Source organism: Balaenoptera acutorostrata, chromosome 12 (genome assembly GCF_949987535.1).
Source record: "Balaenoptera acutorostrata chromosome 12, mBalAcu1.1, whole genome shotgun sequence".
In the NCBI taxonomy this organism is placed as follows: domain Eukaryota; kingdom Metazoa; phylum Chordata; class Mammalia; order Artiodactyla; family Balaenopteridae; genus Balaenoptera; species Balaenoptera acutorostrata.
In genome coordinates, this window is record NC_080075.1 from 35,111,867 (window position 1) to 35,126,990 (window position 15,124).

Genomic DNA, 15,124 nt, shown 5'->3' on the forward strand with positions numbered 1-15,124 from the left:
GATATATACCCAGGAGTGGAATTGCTGGGTCATATGGTAGTTCTATTTTTAGTTTTTTAAGGAACCTGCATACTGCTTTGCATAGTGGCTACACAAATTTACATTTCTACCAACAGTGTGGGAGGGTGAGGGAACACATTTGCTTGGCACACAAAAGGCTCCATTAATGGACCTGCCCTTAACCACTTTGCCAACTCTGTCCAGTACTCTGTAAAACTTGACAAGGCCCACTGAGTGCCCAGGGCTGGTCATGAATCATTCAATTCCACTCCTACCAAGTATATTATACATATAAACTCAGTTGGATCTGTTCCCAAGTGAGTGTGTCCCAAGGTAATACAAGCTGTACTTACTATTCTAATTATAGGATGAAGTTGATTACCTAAACTAATGAAATATGAGTTTCTGCAAAGAAAAAAGCATAACTCTTTCTATGAAAATTAAGTTACTAGCTTTGGAGAAAGAGAGTAAATGCATAACACTATAAAATATGTCAAATCACATGTGGGTAAATGCAAGGGAGAATCATAAAAATGTCTACACTTAGAATGCTTTAAAATATGCCTTTAAATTTTCACTCCCATTTTAAAGAAACCAAAACTTTCCTGCCAGTACATTACAGATAAGACTTAGGCAAGCAAAGCTATAGGGATATGCATCTAATTTTTCTTTTTTTAACATCTTTATTGGAGTATAATTGCTTTACAATGTTGTGTTAGTTTCGGCTGTATAACAAAGTGAATCAGCTATATGTATACATATATCCCCATATCCCATCCTACTTGCGTCTCCCTCCCACCCTCCCTATTCCATCCCTCTAAGTGGTCACAAAGCACCGAGCTGATTTCCCTGTGCTATGTGGTTGCTTCCCACTAGCTATCTATTTTACATTTGGTAGTGTATACATGTCAATGCCACTCTCTCACTTCGTCCCAGCTTACCCTTCCCCCTACCCCTGTCCTCACGTCTACTCTCTACATTTGCATCTTTATTCCTATCTTGCCCCTACGTTCTTCAGAACCATTTTTTTTTCTTTTAGATTCAATATATATGTGTTAGCATATGGTATTTGTTTTTCTCTTTCTGACTTACTTCACTCTGTATGACAGATTCTAGGTCCATCGACCTCACTACAAATAACTCAATTTCATTTCTTTTTATGGCTGAGTAATATTCCATTGTATATATGTGCCACATCTTCTTTATCCATTCATCTGTCAATGGACACTTAGGTTGCTTCCATGTCCTGGCTATTGTAAATACTGCTGCAGTGAACATTGTGGTACATGACTCTTTTTGAATTATGGTTTTCTCAGGGTGTATGCCCAGGAGTGGGATTGCTGGGGCATATGGTAGTTCTATTTTTAGTTTTTTAAGGAACCTCCATACTGTTCTCCATAGTGGCTGTATCAATTTACATTCCTACCAACAGTGCAAGAGAGTTCCCTTTTCTCCACACCCTCTCCAGCATTTATTGTTTGTAGATTTTTTGATGATGGCCATTCTGACTGGTGTGAGGTGAAACCTCAATGTAGTTCTGATTTGCATTTCTCTAATGATTAGTGATGTTAAGCATCCTTTCATGTGTTTGTTGGCAATCTGTATATCTTCTTTGGAGAAATGTCTATTTAGGTCTCCTGCTTATTTTTGGATTGGGTTTTTGTTTTTTTGATATTGTGCTGCATGAGCTGCTTGTATATTTTGGAGATTAATCCTTTGTCAGTTGCTTCATTTGCAAATATTTGCTCCCATTCTGAGGGTTGTCTTTCACCTTGTTTATGGTTTCCTTTGCAAAAGCTTTGAAGTTTCACTAGGTCCCATGTGCTTATTTTTGTTTTTATTTCCATTTCTCTAGGAGGTGGGTCAAAAAGGAACTTGCTGTGATTTATGTCATAGAATGTTCTGCCTATGTTTTCCTCTAAGAGTTTGATAGTGTCTGGCCTTACATTTAGGTCTTTAATCCAATTTGAGTTTATTTTTGTGCATGGTGTTAGGAATTGTTCTAATTTCATGCTTTTAGATTTAGCTGTCCAGTTTTCCCAGCACCACTTATTGAAGAGGCTGTCTTTTCTCCATTGTATATTCTTGCCTCCTTTATCAAAGATAAGGTGACCATATGTGCGTGGGTTTACCTCTGGGTTTTCTATCCTATTCCATTGATCTATATTTCTGTTTTTGTGCCAGTACCATACTGTCTTGATTACTGTAGCTCTGTAGTATAGTCTGAAGTCAGGGAGCCTGCTTCCTCCAGCTCCGTTTTTCTTTCACAAGATTTCTTTGGCTCGTTGGGGTCTTTTGTGTTTCCATACAAATTGTGAAATGGTTTGTTCTAGTTCTGTGAAAAATGCCATTGGCAATTTGATAGGGATTGCATTGAATCTGTAGATTGCTTTGGGTAGTATGGTCATTTTCACAATGTTGATTCTTCCAATCCAAGAACATGGTATATCTCTCCATCTGTTTGTATCATTTTTAATTTCTTTCATCAATGTCTTATAGTTTTCTGCATACAGGTTTTTTGCCTCCTTAGGTAGGTTTATTCCTAGGTATTTTATTCTTTTTGTTGCAATGGTAAATGGGAGTGTTTCCTTAATTTCTCTTTCAGATTTTTCATCATTAGTGTATAGGAAGGCAAGAGATTTCTGTGCATTAATTTTGTATCCTGCTACTTTACCAAATTCATTAATTAGCTCTAGTAGTTTTCTCGTAGCATCTTTAGGATTCTCTATGTATAGTGTCATGTCATCTGCAAACAGTGACAGTTTTACTTCTTATTTTCCAATTTGGATTCCTTTTATTTCTTTCTCTTTTCTGATTGCTGTGGCTAAAACTTCCAAAACTATGTTAAATAATAGCGGTGAGCATGGGCAACATTGTCGTGTTCCTGATCTTAGTGGAAATGGTTTCAGTTTTTCACCATGGAGAATGATGTTGGCTGCGAGTTTGTCATATATGGCCTTTATTATGTTGAGGTAAGCTCCCTTTATGCCTATTTTCTGGAGGGTTTTTATCATAAATGGGTGTTGAATTTTGTCAAAAGCTTTCTCTGCATCTATTGAGAAGATCATATGGTTTTTATCCTTCAGTTTGTTAATATGGTGTATCACATTGATTGATTTGCATATATTGAAGAATCCTTGCATTCCTGGGATAAACCCCACTTGATCATGGTGTATGATCCTTTTAATGTGTTGTTGTATTCTGTTTGCTAGTATTTTGTTGAGGTTTTTTCATCAATGATCATCAGTGATATTGGTCTGTAGTATTCTTTTTTTTTGTGATATCTTTTTCTGGTTTTGGTAGCAGCGTGATGGTGGCCTCGTAGAATGAGTTTGGGAGTGTTCCTCCCTCTGCTATATTTTGGAAGAGTTTGAGAAGGATAGGTGTTAGCTCTTCTCTAAATGTTTGATAGAATTCACCTGTGAAGCCATCTGGTCCTGGGCTTTTGTTTGTTGGAAGATTTTTAATCACAGTTTCAATTTCATTACTTGTGATTGATCTGTTCATATTTTCTATTTCTTCCTGGTTCAGTCTTGGAAGGTTATACCTTTCTAAGAATTTGTCCATTTCTTCCAGGTTGTCCATTTTATTGGCGTATAGTTGCTTGTAGCAATCCCTCATGATTCTTTGCATTTCTGCAGGGTCAGTTGTTACTTCTCCTTTCTCATTTCTAATTCTGTGGATTTGAGCCTTCTCCCTTTTTTTCTTGATGAGTCTGGCTAATGGTTTATCAATTTTGTTTATCTTCTCAAAGAACCAGCTTTTAGTTTTATTCATCTTTGTTATTGTTTCCTTCATTTCTTTTTCATTTATTTCTGATCTGATCTTTATGATTTCTTTCCTTCTGCTAACTTTGGGGGTTTTTTGTTCTTCTTTCTCTAATTGCTTTAGGTGTAAGGTTAGGTTGTTTATTTGAGATTTTTCTTGTTTCTTGAGGTAGGATTTTATTGCTATAAACTTCCCTCTTAGAACTGCTTTGGCTGCATCTCATAGATTTGGGGTTATCTTGTTTCCATTGTCATTTGTTTCTACGTATTTTTGATTTCCTCTTTGATTTCTTCAGTGATTCCTTGGTTATTTAGTCACATGTTGTTTAGCCTCCATGTCTTTGTATTTTTTACAGAATTTCTTCCTGTAATTGATATCTAGTATTACAGCATTGTGGTCAGAAAAGATACTTGATACAATTTCAATTTTCTTAAATTTACCAATGCTTGATTTGTGACCCAGGATATGATCTATCCTGGAGAATGTTCCATGAGCACTTGAGAAGAAAGTGTATTCTGTTGTTTTTGGATGGAATGTCCTATAACTATCAATTAAGTCCATCTTTTTTAATGGGTCATTTAAAGCTTGTGTTTCCTTATTTATTTTCATTTTGGATGATCTGTCCATTGATGAAAGTGGGGTGTTAAAGTCCTCTACTATTATTGTGTTACTGTCAATTTTCCCTTTCATGGTTGTTAGCATTTGCCTTATGTACAGGGGTGTTCCTATGTTGGGTGCATAAATATTTACAATTGTTATATCTTCTTCTTGGATTGATCCCTTGATCTTTATGTAGTGTCTTTCTTTGTCTCTTGTAATAGCCTTTTTTCTAAAGCCTATTTTGTCTGATATGAGAATTGCTACTCCAGCTTTCTTTTGATTTCCATTTGCATGGAATGTCTTTTTCCATCCCCTCACTTTCAGTCTCTATGTGTCCCTAGGTCTGAAGTGGGTCTCTTGTAGACAGCATATATACGGGCCTTGTTTTTGTATCCATTCAGCCAGTCTATGTCTTTTGGTTGGAGCATTTAATCCATTTTCATTTAAGGTAATTATCGATATGTATGTTCCTATTACCACTTTCTTAATTGTTTTGGGTTTGTTTTTGTAAATCTTTTCCTTCTCTTGTGTTTCCTGCCTAGAAAAGTTCCTTTAATGTTTGTTGTAAAGCTGGTTTGGTGGTGCTGAATTATCTTAGCTTTTGCTTGTCTGTAAAGATTTTAATTTCTCCGTTGAATCTGAATGAGATCCTTGCTGGGTAGAGTAATCTTGGTTGTAGATTTTTCCCTTTCATCACTTTAAATATGTCCTGCCATTCCCTTCTGGCTTGCAGAGTTTCTGCTGACCGATCAGCTGTTAACCTTATGGGGATTCCCTTGTATGTTATTTGTTTCTTTTCTCTTGCTGCTTTTAATATTTTTCCTTTGTATTATTTTTTTATAGTTTAATTAACATGTGTCTTGGCATGTTTCTCCTTGGATTTATCCTATATGTGATTCTCTGTGCTTCCTGGACTTGAGTGACTATTTCCTTTACCATACTAGGGAAGTTTTCAACTATAATCTCTTCAAATATTTTCTCAGCCCCTTTCTTTTTCTCTTCTTCTTCTGGGACTCCTATAATTTGAATGATGGTGCATTTAATATTGTTCCAGAGGTCTCTGAGACTGTCCTCAATTCTTTTCATTTTTTCTTTATTCTGCTCTGTGGTAGTTATTTCCACTATTTTATCTTCCAGGTCACTTATCTGTTCTTCTGCCTCAGTTATTCTGCTATTGATTCCTTCTGGAGAATTTTTAATTTCATTTATTGTGTTGTTCATCATGGTTTGTTTGCTCTTTAGTTCTTCTAGGTCCTTGTTAAAGGTTTCTTGTATTTTCTCCATTCCATTTCCAAGATTTTGGATCATCTTTACTATCATTACTCTGAATTCTTTTTCAGGTAGACTGCCTCTTTCCTCTTCATTTTTTTGGTCTGGTGGGTTTTTACTTTGCTCCTTCATCTGCTGCATATTTCTCTGTTTCCTCATTTTGCTTAACTTACTGTGTTTGGGATCTCCTGTTCGCAGGCTGCAGGTTTGTAGTTCCCATTGTTTTTGGTGTCTGCCCCCAGTGGGTAAGGTTGGTTCAGTGGGTTGTGTAAGCTTCCTCGTGGAGGGGACTGGTGCCTGTGTTCTGCTGGATGAGTCTGGATCTTGTCTGTCTAGTGGGCAGGACCGCATCCAGTGGTGTGTTTTGGGGTGTCTGTGAACTTATTATGATTTTAAGCAGCCTCTCTGGTAATGAATGGGGTTGTGTTCCTGTGTTGCTAGTTGTTTGGCATGGAGTGTCCAGCACTGGAGCTTGCTGGTCATTGTGTGGAGCTGGATCTTAGCATTGAGATGGAAATCTCTGGGAGAGTTCTCGCCAATCTGGTGGTCCAATGTCCTGAACTTGACTCTCCCACCTCAGAGGCTCAGGCCTGACACCCAGCTGGAGCACCAAGACCCTGTCAGCCACACAGCAACAACGAATGGAAGAGTGTTTTTGTGTGGTGTGCTGTCCTTCTACTAGTCCCTGATTTTCCAATGCATTCAGGAAGCAGATTCCAGTTTTGATGTTGTATTGATTTTCTATTGCCATTGTTCTTTCAACGTCTCCTCAGATGCCCAGGGCTCAGCCACCTCACTCTCCTGGGCTGTGGCCCTGGGGAACTCAGAACTGCACGTGGCCCAGCCTCCCGCCGGGTTGGGGGCGGGGCAGGGGAGGAGCCCCACCCCAGGCCTGGCATCGGGGACCCCACCTGGGATGGGTGAGCACCACTAGCCCTGCTCAACCTGTGGAAGATGAACCTGCAATCTGGAGAAGGAGAACTGGCATTCAGGCTGGACCACTTCAAAGCCAAGGCCACGTGGCACATCCTCCTCATCAGACACACTCCCAGTACCACGTGGATACCTCCCTGGAAAGAACCACACTCTTGCATCTACTTTTTAAGTGAAAATGTAAAAGGTCAAGTGATTATTGCTGCTCTCAATGGTGGGGATGGTGTACTTACTTATACTTCAGACCTTTGGCTCTTCTTACACAACATTGCAGTGTTACCTACCACCCCTGTCAAGCCTCAGCACCACAAACCTGTCAGAAGCTGTGATTAATCTCCATCTTTTGCAGCAGAAGAAACTGAAGCTCAAAAAGAAAGGAGTGAATTGACTCAGTTCTAGAGGCAGTAAAAGCCTCTCCATCCTGGGCCATCCTCAACAACCCAGGGTTGTTCTTCTAAACAACAGAATGTCATGTTCTGACATTTAAAGAGAGAAAAAGAATCACATGTATTGTTCAATTAAGATCAAAGAGTAAATTGAAATAGCTGTGGCAAAAACACATCAGGTTGAAGGAAGTGTAGGCTGGAAAATTATTCTATAAAGTAGAATACAGATGCCTATCCAAGGTGTCCCTAGAGACCCCATGGTGGTTTCTCACCAGTGTAAGTGCTACCTCAAGATTATATCATGTGATAACATATATGGGAAAAGAATCTGAAAAAGAATGAATATATGTATAGTATAACTGAATCACTTTGCTGTACACCTGAAACTAACACAACTTTGTAAATCAACAATACTCCAATAAAATTAAAAGTAAAAAAATAAGTTATATTAAATTAAGGTATGCTAAAAAAGATTACATCATGTGGTTGAGGTTTTGGGTATAACTATATATACATTTTCAATTCTTCTGTTCTCAGCAGTTGAAACTTCTGTTTCAATTACTTCTGGGAGGGAAGGATGTTGGCCCAAGCTCCAGGAAAGGGTAGAAGCCACATAAGGCAAGCTCAGGAGCCCTGCTGGCCTTCTCTACTGCCACATGACTCGCTGCAGTATTCCTGTCTCTCTTGAAGGATCTACATTTTGGGAGAAGCCACAGCATGAAAGAGTTAAGCATAATTTCCATATATGGAAACGTCCCACAAGGGTTACATGGCTGTGCCAGAAGAGACCACACTGAACAGCTCTCCTCCTTCTCCATGCACTTCATCTTTCCTTCTCCTTTTGAAATGGGTCACCAGGGACAATGGGTGCCAAGTCTCAATAAGAGCAAACAAACAAACTAGGCTTTCTGATTCAAGTTGGCAAACTAAGCATATTCCTTTCTCTCTCTTCTCTCCCCAAATCCCATCTAAATGGCAATAAGGAAGGACCAGGAAGAGTGGCGAGCATAGGAGAGGATCAGCAGACCAAGGATTTTCATGATACTTGGGTAGAATTACACTGAGGGATAAACATTGACAGAAGAGATATCAGCTCAGAACATGCCCAAGAGAAGGCTGCAGCAGAAGAGGGGTCCTGGATTCAGGCATGTCAGGTGTGAAAATGATTGAACAAATGCCTGTGGAATAAATGATGGAGTAGGTTCATTCTCCTTTCCCCTCTCCTCCCCTATGCATACAACAAAAAAAGTCCATGGGAGGATGAGTCCAAGGTGGTTAATTTCGGAGCCCTGGGATATCATTAGGGCATCAGATTCTTTCCACCTCTCAGCTCCGCCCTGTTCACTCTGTCCCTTCACCCCACCGCCAATATATGCCACAGCAGTTCCATCCTCTCACCTAGAGGTGACTATATCTGGTGGAAGGACCAAGGATGTCTCCCAATCTTCCACGCACCTCTTTTAAGAGCAAGAACTCTTTTCCCAGAAGCCCCTCAAACAAACCTCCCGTGGCATCCCATTAGCCAGAACAGGGTCACGTGTCCACCCTAAGCCAATCACGGGCAAGAGGAATGGGATTTCTGTGGCTGATATAGAGCAGTGCCTCTCAAACTTGAGCATGCATCAGAATCACCCTGAGAATTTGCTAAAACACCCATTGCTGGGCCCCACCCCATAGGTTCTGGTTCAGTAAGTCTCAGGATGGGGCCAGAGAAATTGCTTTTCTGCAGGGTTCCCAGGTGATGCTGATCGTGATCCCTGGGTTTGAGGAGGCAAACAGCAGTGAAAGGGTCTATCCTCTTTCAGCATTTTAAGTAGTTCTAACCTAACTTCCTGCCCGCATGTTTCAAGTTAAACCTTCTAGTGCACATGGTCTGCCCTCATGCTCAGGGCTTAGTCATTTCTCTCATTCAGGGAAGTTATGATTGTAACCCTCAGAAGAACTCAGAGCAGAAATGGTCAAAAGTGGCTGCCTCTGGGGAGCAGGTGGGAGAAGAGGGGGCAGAAGGAAGTAATGTGATATTTTATTATGATTACATGCCCATCTGAACTGATTGGATTTTTCTTTTCATCTGTATTATTGCTTTAATAAGAATGCTTTTGTAGTGCATGTTTTTCTTATTAAAGAATATTTTCAGCTCCTCCTTTTTCCAACTAGTCATTTCTATGTATCAATATCAATGTTGTGAATGGAGCTTAATGTAGGCGGGAGTTGCTATTGAGTAATTGAGTTAAAATCATCATCACGAGGTTGACAAAATATTAACCTATGATTTGCACCAAAATTTGTCTTAGGAAGAAGACTCTTCCCCTTTGGAAAAATAATTTGAGAAGAACCTGGGGGAAAAGTTCACTTCCACTTCTCCTCAGTCACCATCACCAGGGACCTCCATGAAGGCCAAAACCAAGGCTCAAGAGAAAAGGGCTGAAATACTCTGCAAATAAAAGGAGAAGTCATTGGACCTCCTCAGGAAATCCACTGGAAAGCAGAGAGGAGGAGAGATAGAATTGTGTGCCATTGAGAAGGAGGAATTGCATTTTGAGCTGTGACCTCTCACCTAGACATCCTTCATCAATTCCTCAGGGCCCTCTTCTGTTAAGAGTCTTACACATGCTTATCTGAGTGAGTTTTTGTGGTGGAAACTAAAGCGACTATGTTTCACATTTGGCATGGGATGACCTAGACAACCCAGGAGGAAGTGGAAAGCCAAAGAGGCAGAGGAGACTCAGAGAACAATGTAAGACTGGTCTGCCTTAGGGAAATGTAGCAGAAATCTTGTTTCACTTTCCACAGGCCCAGTTGTTAGAGAGTTGAAGGTAATTTTACTTACATCTCAAGGGGCAGGTCAGCCCCCAGTTGACATACCAGTTAGTTATATAAGAACTAGAAAAAGCCACCAAGTTCATATCAAGGAACAAATATTTCAACCAGATGACTGAGGGCTTTGAACTCTTGAGAAGAAACTATTACTCAACTGCTGCAGAGACATCTTCCAGGAAGAGGGGATGGTCCAGGTGTGTCCAAAGCTCCCACCTGGACTGGGAGCTAAATTCCAAAAACTGAGCATGTTCTTCAGATGGAATAACTCTGAGTGCTCCTAGGCTGGTGTTGATCTATGCAGAAATCAGAAAAGCCAAGCCTGACTTATCATAGGGGCTAAATAAATAAATAAATAAAAGTCCTACAGCTGTTTTTAGCCTGATTATTGGCCCCACTAATACCCAGGAAATAATGTGAAGTTCTGCCACTAATATAAAATTATTGTCATTATTCCATTTACTTAAGAACTTAATGGCTTCTGTTCATCCATACATGTCTTTGATATTTCAAGTTTGTATTTTTTTCTCTTAAGCATTTCCATTTCTCTTCACAATTGCAAAGTTAGGTTGAATTATTATTTTTTCCTCCCTTTCTATGGCTGATTCTCCTTTTCCTTTATAAAGTATCTATTTGACTCATTTACAGACCTAGCATAAACTCAATCTCATACTATCTGTCCTTAGTAATTAGCTGTTCTTTTTATGGATCAAATGGAAGGGTTTTTCATCAGACTCTTCAATAAGTCATCTCTCAAAAAGAATAGGGCTTCCCTGGTGGCGCAGTGGTTGAGAGTCTGCCTGCTAATGCAGGGGACACGGGTTCGAGCCCTGGTCTGGGAAGATCCCACATGCCACGGAGCACCTAGGCCCGTGAGCCACAACTACTGAGCCTGCGCGTCTGGAGCCTGTGCCCCGCAACGGGAGGGGCCGCGATAGTGAAAGGCCCGCGCACCGCGATGAAGAGCGGTCCCCGCACCGCGATGAAGAGTGGCCCCCACTTGCCGCAACTAGAGAAAGCCCTCGCACGAACCGAAGACCCAACACAGCCAAAAATAAATAAATAAATAAATAAAGTAGCTATAAAATTTAAAAAAAAAAAAAAATAAAAAATAAATAACACTATTACTTTAAGTAAAGTCATTCTTTAACTTACTAGAAAAAAATCCAAAGAGAAATGTATTAGCCATTTGTCTTGTAATCCAATTTGATTCTCCTCTCTTTGTCTCTACCCAGAAGAGGATCATAAGGCAGCATAAATGTCCACATTGGGACACAGTGCTACATCTGTTCTCCCATCACTCAAAGACAAGGACCACATGGCTGGCTCAGGAAGGAAAGTGGTACTGAAATACCAGGCACACTCACTTGCCAAATTCTGGAATATTAAGATCTTCATTTAATCTGTTCCAAATCATAACCTAGTAGAGAAAAGTTTGTATTTTTTCATCTGTAGCCATGGGAATATTTGGCAAGAGGAAAACTCTTGTATCTCAGCTCCCTCTGCTGGCGTTTCAGAAAACAATTTGTCCCCTTATTACCAGGTCCTGTGCTTTATATACACAGAGGGCCATCTTCTTGCCAAATGTGAGCTGACAGGGAATTAGGTCCACATCAATAGGGAAAATCTTCTCAAGGAGCCCAGTGCTCCAAAAGATGAAAATAGAAGAGGGGCCTTCCCAATGTTGAGTCCAAACTAAAATGGAGATTCTCCAGCCCCCTCTATAAAGTAAGCCTGAGATGAATTCAGGCATGCTTATTCTGAAAAAGAATCCCAGGTGATTCTGTTGGACCTCCTCATTAGGAATCACGGTTCTGAAAGTTCTATTTTATGTTTAATGCATATTCGGGTTGCTACAGTTCAAATTTATATCTGTTTTACAGGCTTAGTGTGTTGCAAGACTTGAGGGGAAGGGGAAGGCTAATTATTAACCTGCCCAAATATGCTTGGTAATTAAAACGGCACCTATAGCCCTGATTCTTTATGCTAAAAGCCCCAATTGCATGATCCTCTCTTCATAGTTCCTATCCTCCTGAAAAATTCTCAAGAACAAATCATAGCAATTTGAAGAGGCATTCAGTACCACATGCACCCAAGTTTCTGAAGCCTTGCTGTTTTTTCATCTTCAGTTTTCTCATTTCCTCTCCTTAAGGGTTTTGCTAGTGTCAGTGCATTCCTTCTGAAGCTGGTGAGCAGCCACCCAACGACAGAAGGGTCACACCTCCCAACCTGCTCATGGTGTTCATTGTTCGTGATGACAAGGAAGATGGAGCATGGTGTTGAATGACACACACAGCATCCTGAGCCCACAGTCCTGAGGTCTATACATCAAACCTATCCCTGGCAAGAGAAGAGGTCTTGGCATGTCAGCTCAGTGACTAAGAGACTGCTTCTCACTGATCAGGGCATGATTTACACTCAAATTCTATTTACCTCAGTCAGAGCTTCCTTGAGAAAAATGGTTTCGAGGCTCTAGGTATGCCCATGAGCTTAGCTAGACCCCTTGCAAATGTATGGTCCTGGTTATTTCCTACCAAGGGAAATAACTCAAAATTTGTCCGAATAACCATGGGTTAGTCAAAGTACACATAAGATAAGAGAATAAAACACGTCCATAATTTGTTCTATATAGGAAAATATTATACACACATAATATAAAAAGGAACCAGCCAGAACTGAAGAATAACATAACTGAAATGAAAAACACACCAGAAAGAACAGAGTAGGTGATACAAAAGAATGCATAAGTGATCTGGAAGATAGAATAAAGGAAATTAACCAATCAAAACAGAAAGAAGAAAAGCAAATTTGAAAATGAAAACAGTTTAAGAGACCTCTGGGATGACATCAAGCATACCAACATTGTATTACAGGGGTCCCAGAAAAGAAGAGAGAGAGAAGGAGGTCAAAAGTGTATTTGTTGAAATTATGGCTGAAAACCTCCTGAACCTGAAGAAGGAAACAGATATCCAGGTACAGGAAGCACAGAGGATCCCAGACAAGATGAGCCCAAATAGACTCACACCAAGACATAACCTAATTAAAATGGCAATAGTTAAAGATAAAGAGAGAATTTTGAAGGCAGCAAGAGACAAACAAACAGTCATATATAAGGGAACCCATATAAAAAAAAGCTTCTGACTTTTCTGCAGAAGCTTTTTAGGCCAGAAGGGAGGGGCATGATATATTTTAAATGCTGAAAGGGAAAAATCCACAACCTAGGATACTCTACCAGCAAGATTATCATTTAGAACTGAAGGAGTGATGAAGAACATTCCAGACAAGCAAAAAAATAAAAGAATTCACCAATACTAAACTGACCCTAAAAGAAATGTTGAAGTATCTACTCTAAGAGGAAAAGAAAAGGCTACAACAAGAAGTAAGTATCTATAGGAAAGGAAAAATCCCACTAGTAAATGCAAATATATAGTAAAAGCTGAAGATCAATCACTTAAATAAGCTAGTACAAACATTAAAAGACAAAAAAATTGTAAAATCAACTATAACTATAATAAACAGTAAAGGAATATATGCGAAGATGTAAAATATAACATCAAAAACACAAAATGTGGGGGAGGGGAGTAAAAAGTGTAGATCTTTTAGAATATGTTTGAACTTAAATTACTACCAGTTTAGAACAAGTAGATATAGTTAGAGGTCAACATATATATATCCCATGGTAACCACAAATGAAATCCTACAATAGATACACAAAAACTAGAGACAAAGGAACACAAGCATATCACTAAAGAAAATCATCAAACCACCAGGGAAGAAACTAAAAGAAGGAAAGAATGGGGAAGAACTACAAAAACAACCAGAAAACAAGTAACAAAATGGAAATAATTAAATACCTATCAGTAATTACTTTAAATGTCAATGGATTAAATGCTCCAATCAAAAGACATAGGATGGTTGATTGGCTAAAGAAATAAGAACCATCTATATGCTGCTTACAAGAGATTCACTTCACAGCTAAAGACCCACACAGACTGAAAGTGAGGGGGTAGAAAATATATTCCATGCAAATGGAAATAACAAGAAAGCAAGGGTAGCAATAGTCATATCAGACAAAATAGACTTTAAAACAAAGTCTGTAACGAAAGAGAAAGAAGGACATTATATAATGATAAAGGGATTAATACAAGAAGAGGATATAACACTCACTAACATATATGTACCCAATAAAGGTGCACCTAAATATATAAAGCAAATATTAACAGACATAAAGGAAGAAATTAACAATAATACAATAATAGTAGCGGACTTTGACGCCCCACTTACATCAATGAACATATCATCTGGGCAGAAAATCAATAAGGAAACTAGCTTTAAATGACACATCACACAAGTTGGACTTAATAGATACCTATAGGACATTCCATCCAAAAATAGAAGCATATACATTCTTTTCAAGTGAACATGGAATGTTCTCTAGGATAGATCACATGCTAGACCACAAAACAAGTTTCAACAAATTTAAGAGGATAGAAATTGTACCAAGCATTTTTTTCAATCACAACAATATGAAACTAGAAATCAATTATGGGAAGAAAAATGGGAGAAACACAAACACGTGGAGACTAAACAACATGCTACTAAAAAACCAATGGGTCAATGAAGAAAACAAGGAGGATATCAGAAAATATCTCAAGACAAATGAAAATAAAAACACAACTTTTCAAAACCTATGGGGCAAAGCAAAAGCAGTTCTAAGAGGGAGGTTTATAGAGATATAGGTCTATCTCAAGAAACAAGAAAAATCTCAAATAAACAACCTAAAGAAATAAGAAAAAGAAAAACAAAGCCCAAAGTCAGCAAAAGGGAAAAATAAAGATCAGAGAGGAGGAACTTCTCTGGTGGTCCAGTGGTTAAGACTCTGCACTCTTAATGCAGGGGGCCTGTGTTCAATCCCTGGTCAGGGAACTAGATCCCGCATGCTGCAACTAAAAGGTCCAATGTGCTGCAACTAAGACCCGGTGCAACCAAATAAATAAATAAATATTTTTTAAAAACTCAGAGAGGAAATAGAGACCAAAAATAATAATAATAATACAAAACCCACACAAAACTAAAAGCAAAACAATAGAAAAGACCAATGAAACCAAGAGCTGGTATTTTGAAAAGATAGACAAAGTTGATGATCCTTTAGCCAGGCTCATCAAGAAGAAAAGAGAGATGACCCAAATAAATAAAATAAGAAATCAAAGAGGAGAAACAACAACTGATATCATAGAAATACAAATAATCATAAGAGAATACTATGAAGACTTATATGCCAAAAAATTGAACAAACTAGAAGAAATGGATAAATTTCTAGAAACATACAATCTTCCAAGACTGAATCAGGA

The 15,124-nt window shown here is 38.9% G+C and overlaps 1 non-coding gene across 1 annotated transcript; it reads left to right on the top strand.

The window, feature by feature from the left end:
* Window positions 1–14,626: 14,626 nt before the first annotated feature.
* TRNAK-CUU (transfer RNA lysine (anticodon CUU)) lies at window positions 14,627–14,699 on the top strand. The gene has a single exon. It is a non-coding gene; the product is annotated as a tRNA-Lys (tRNA).
* Window positions 14,700–15,124: the final 425 nt, after the last annotated feature.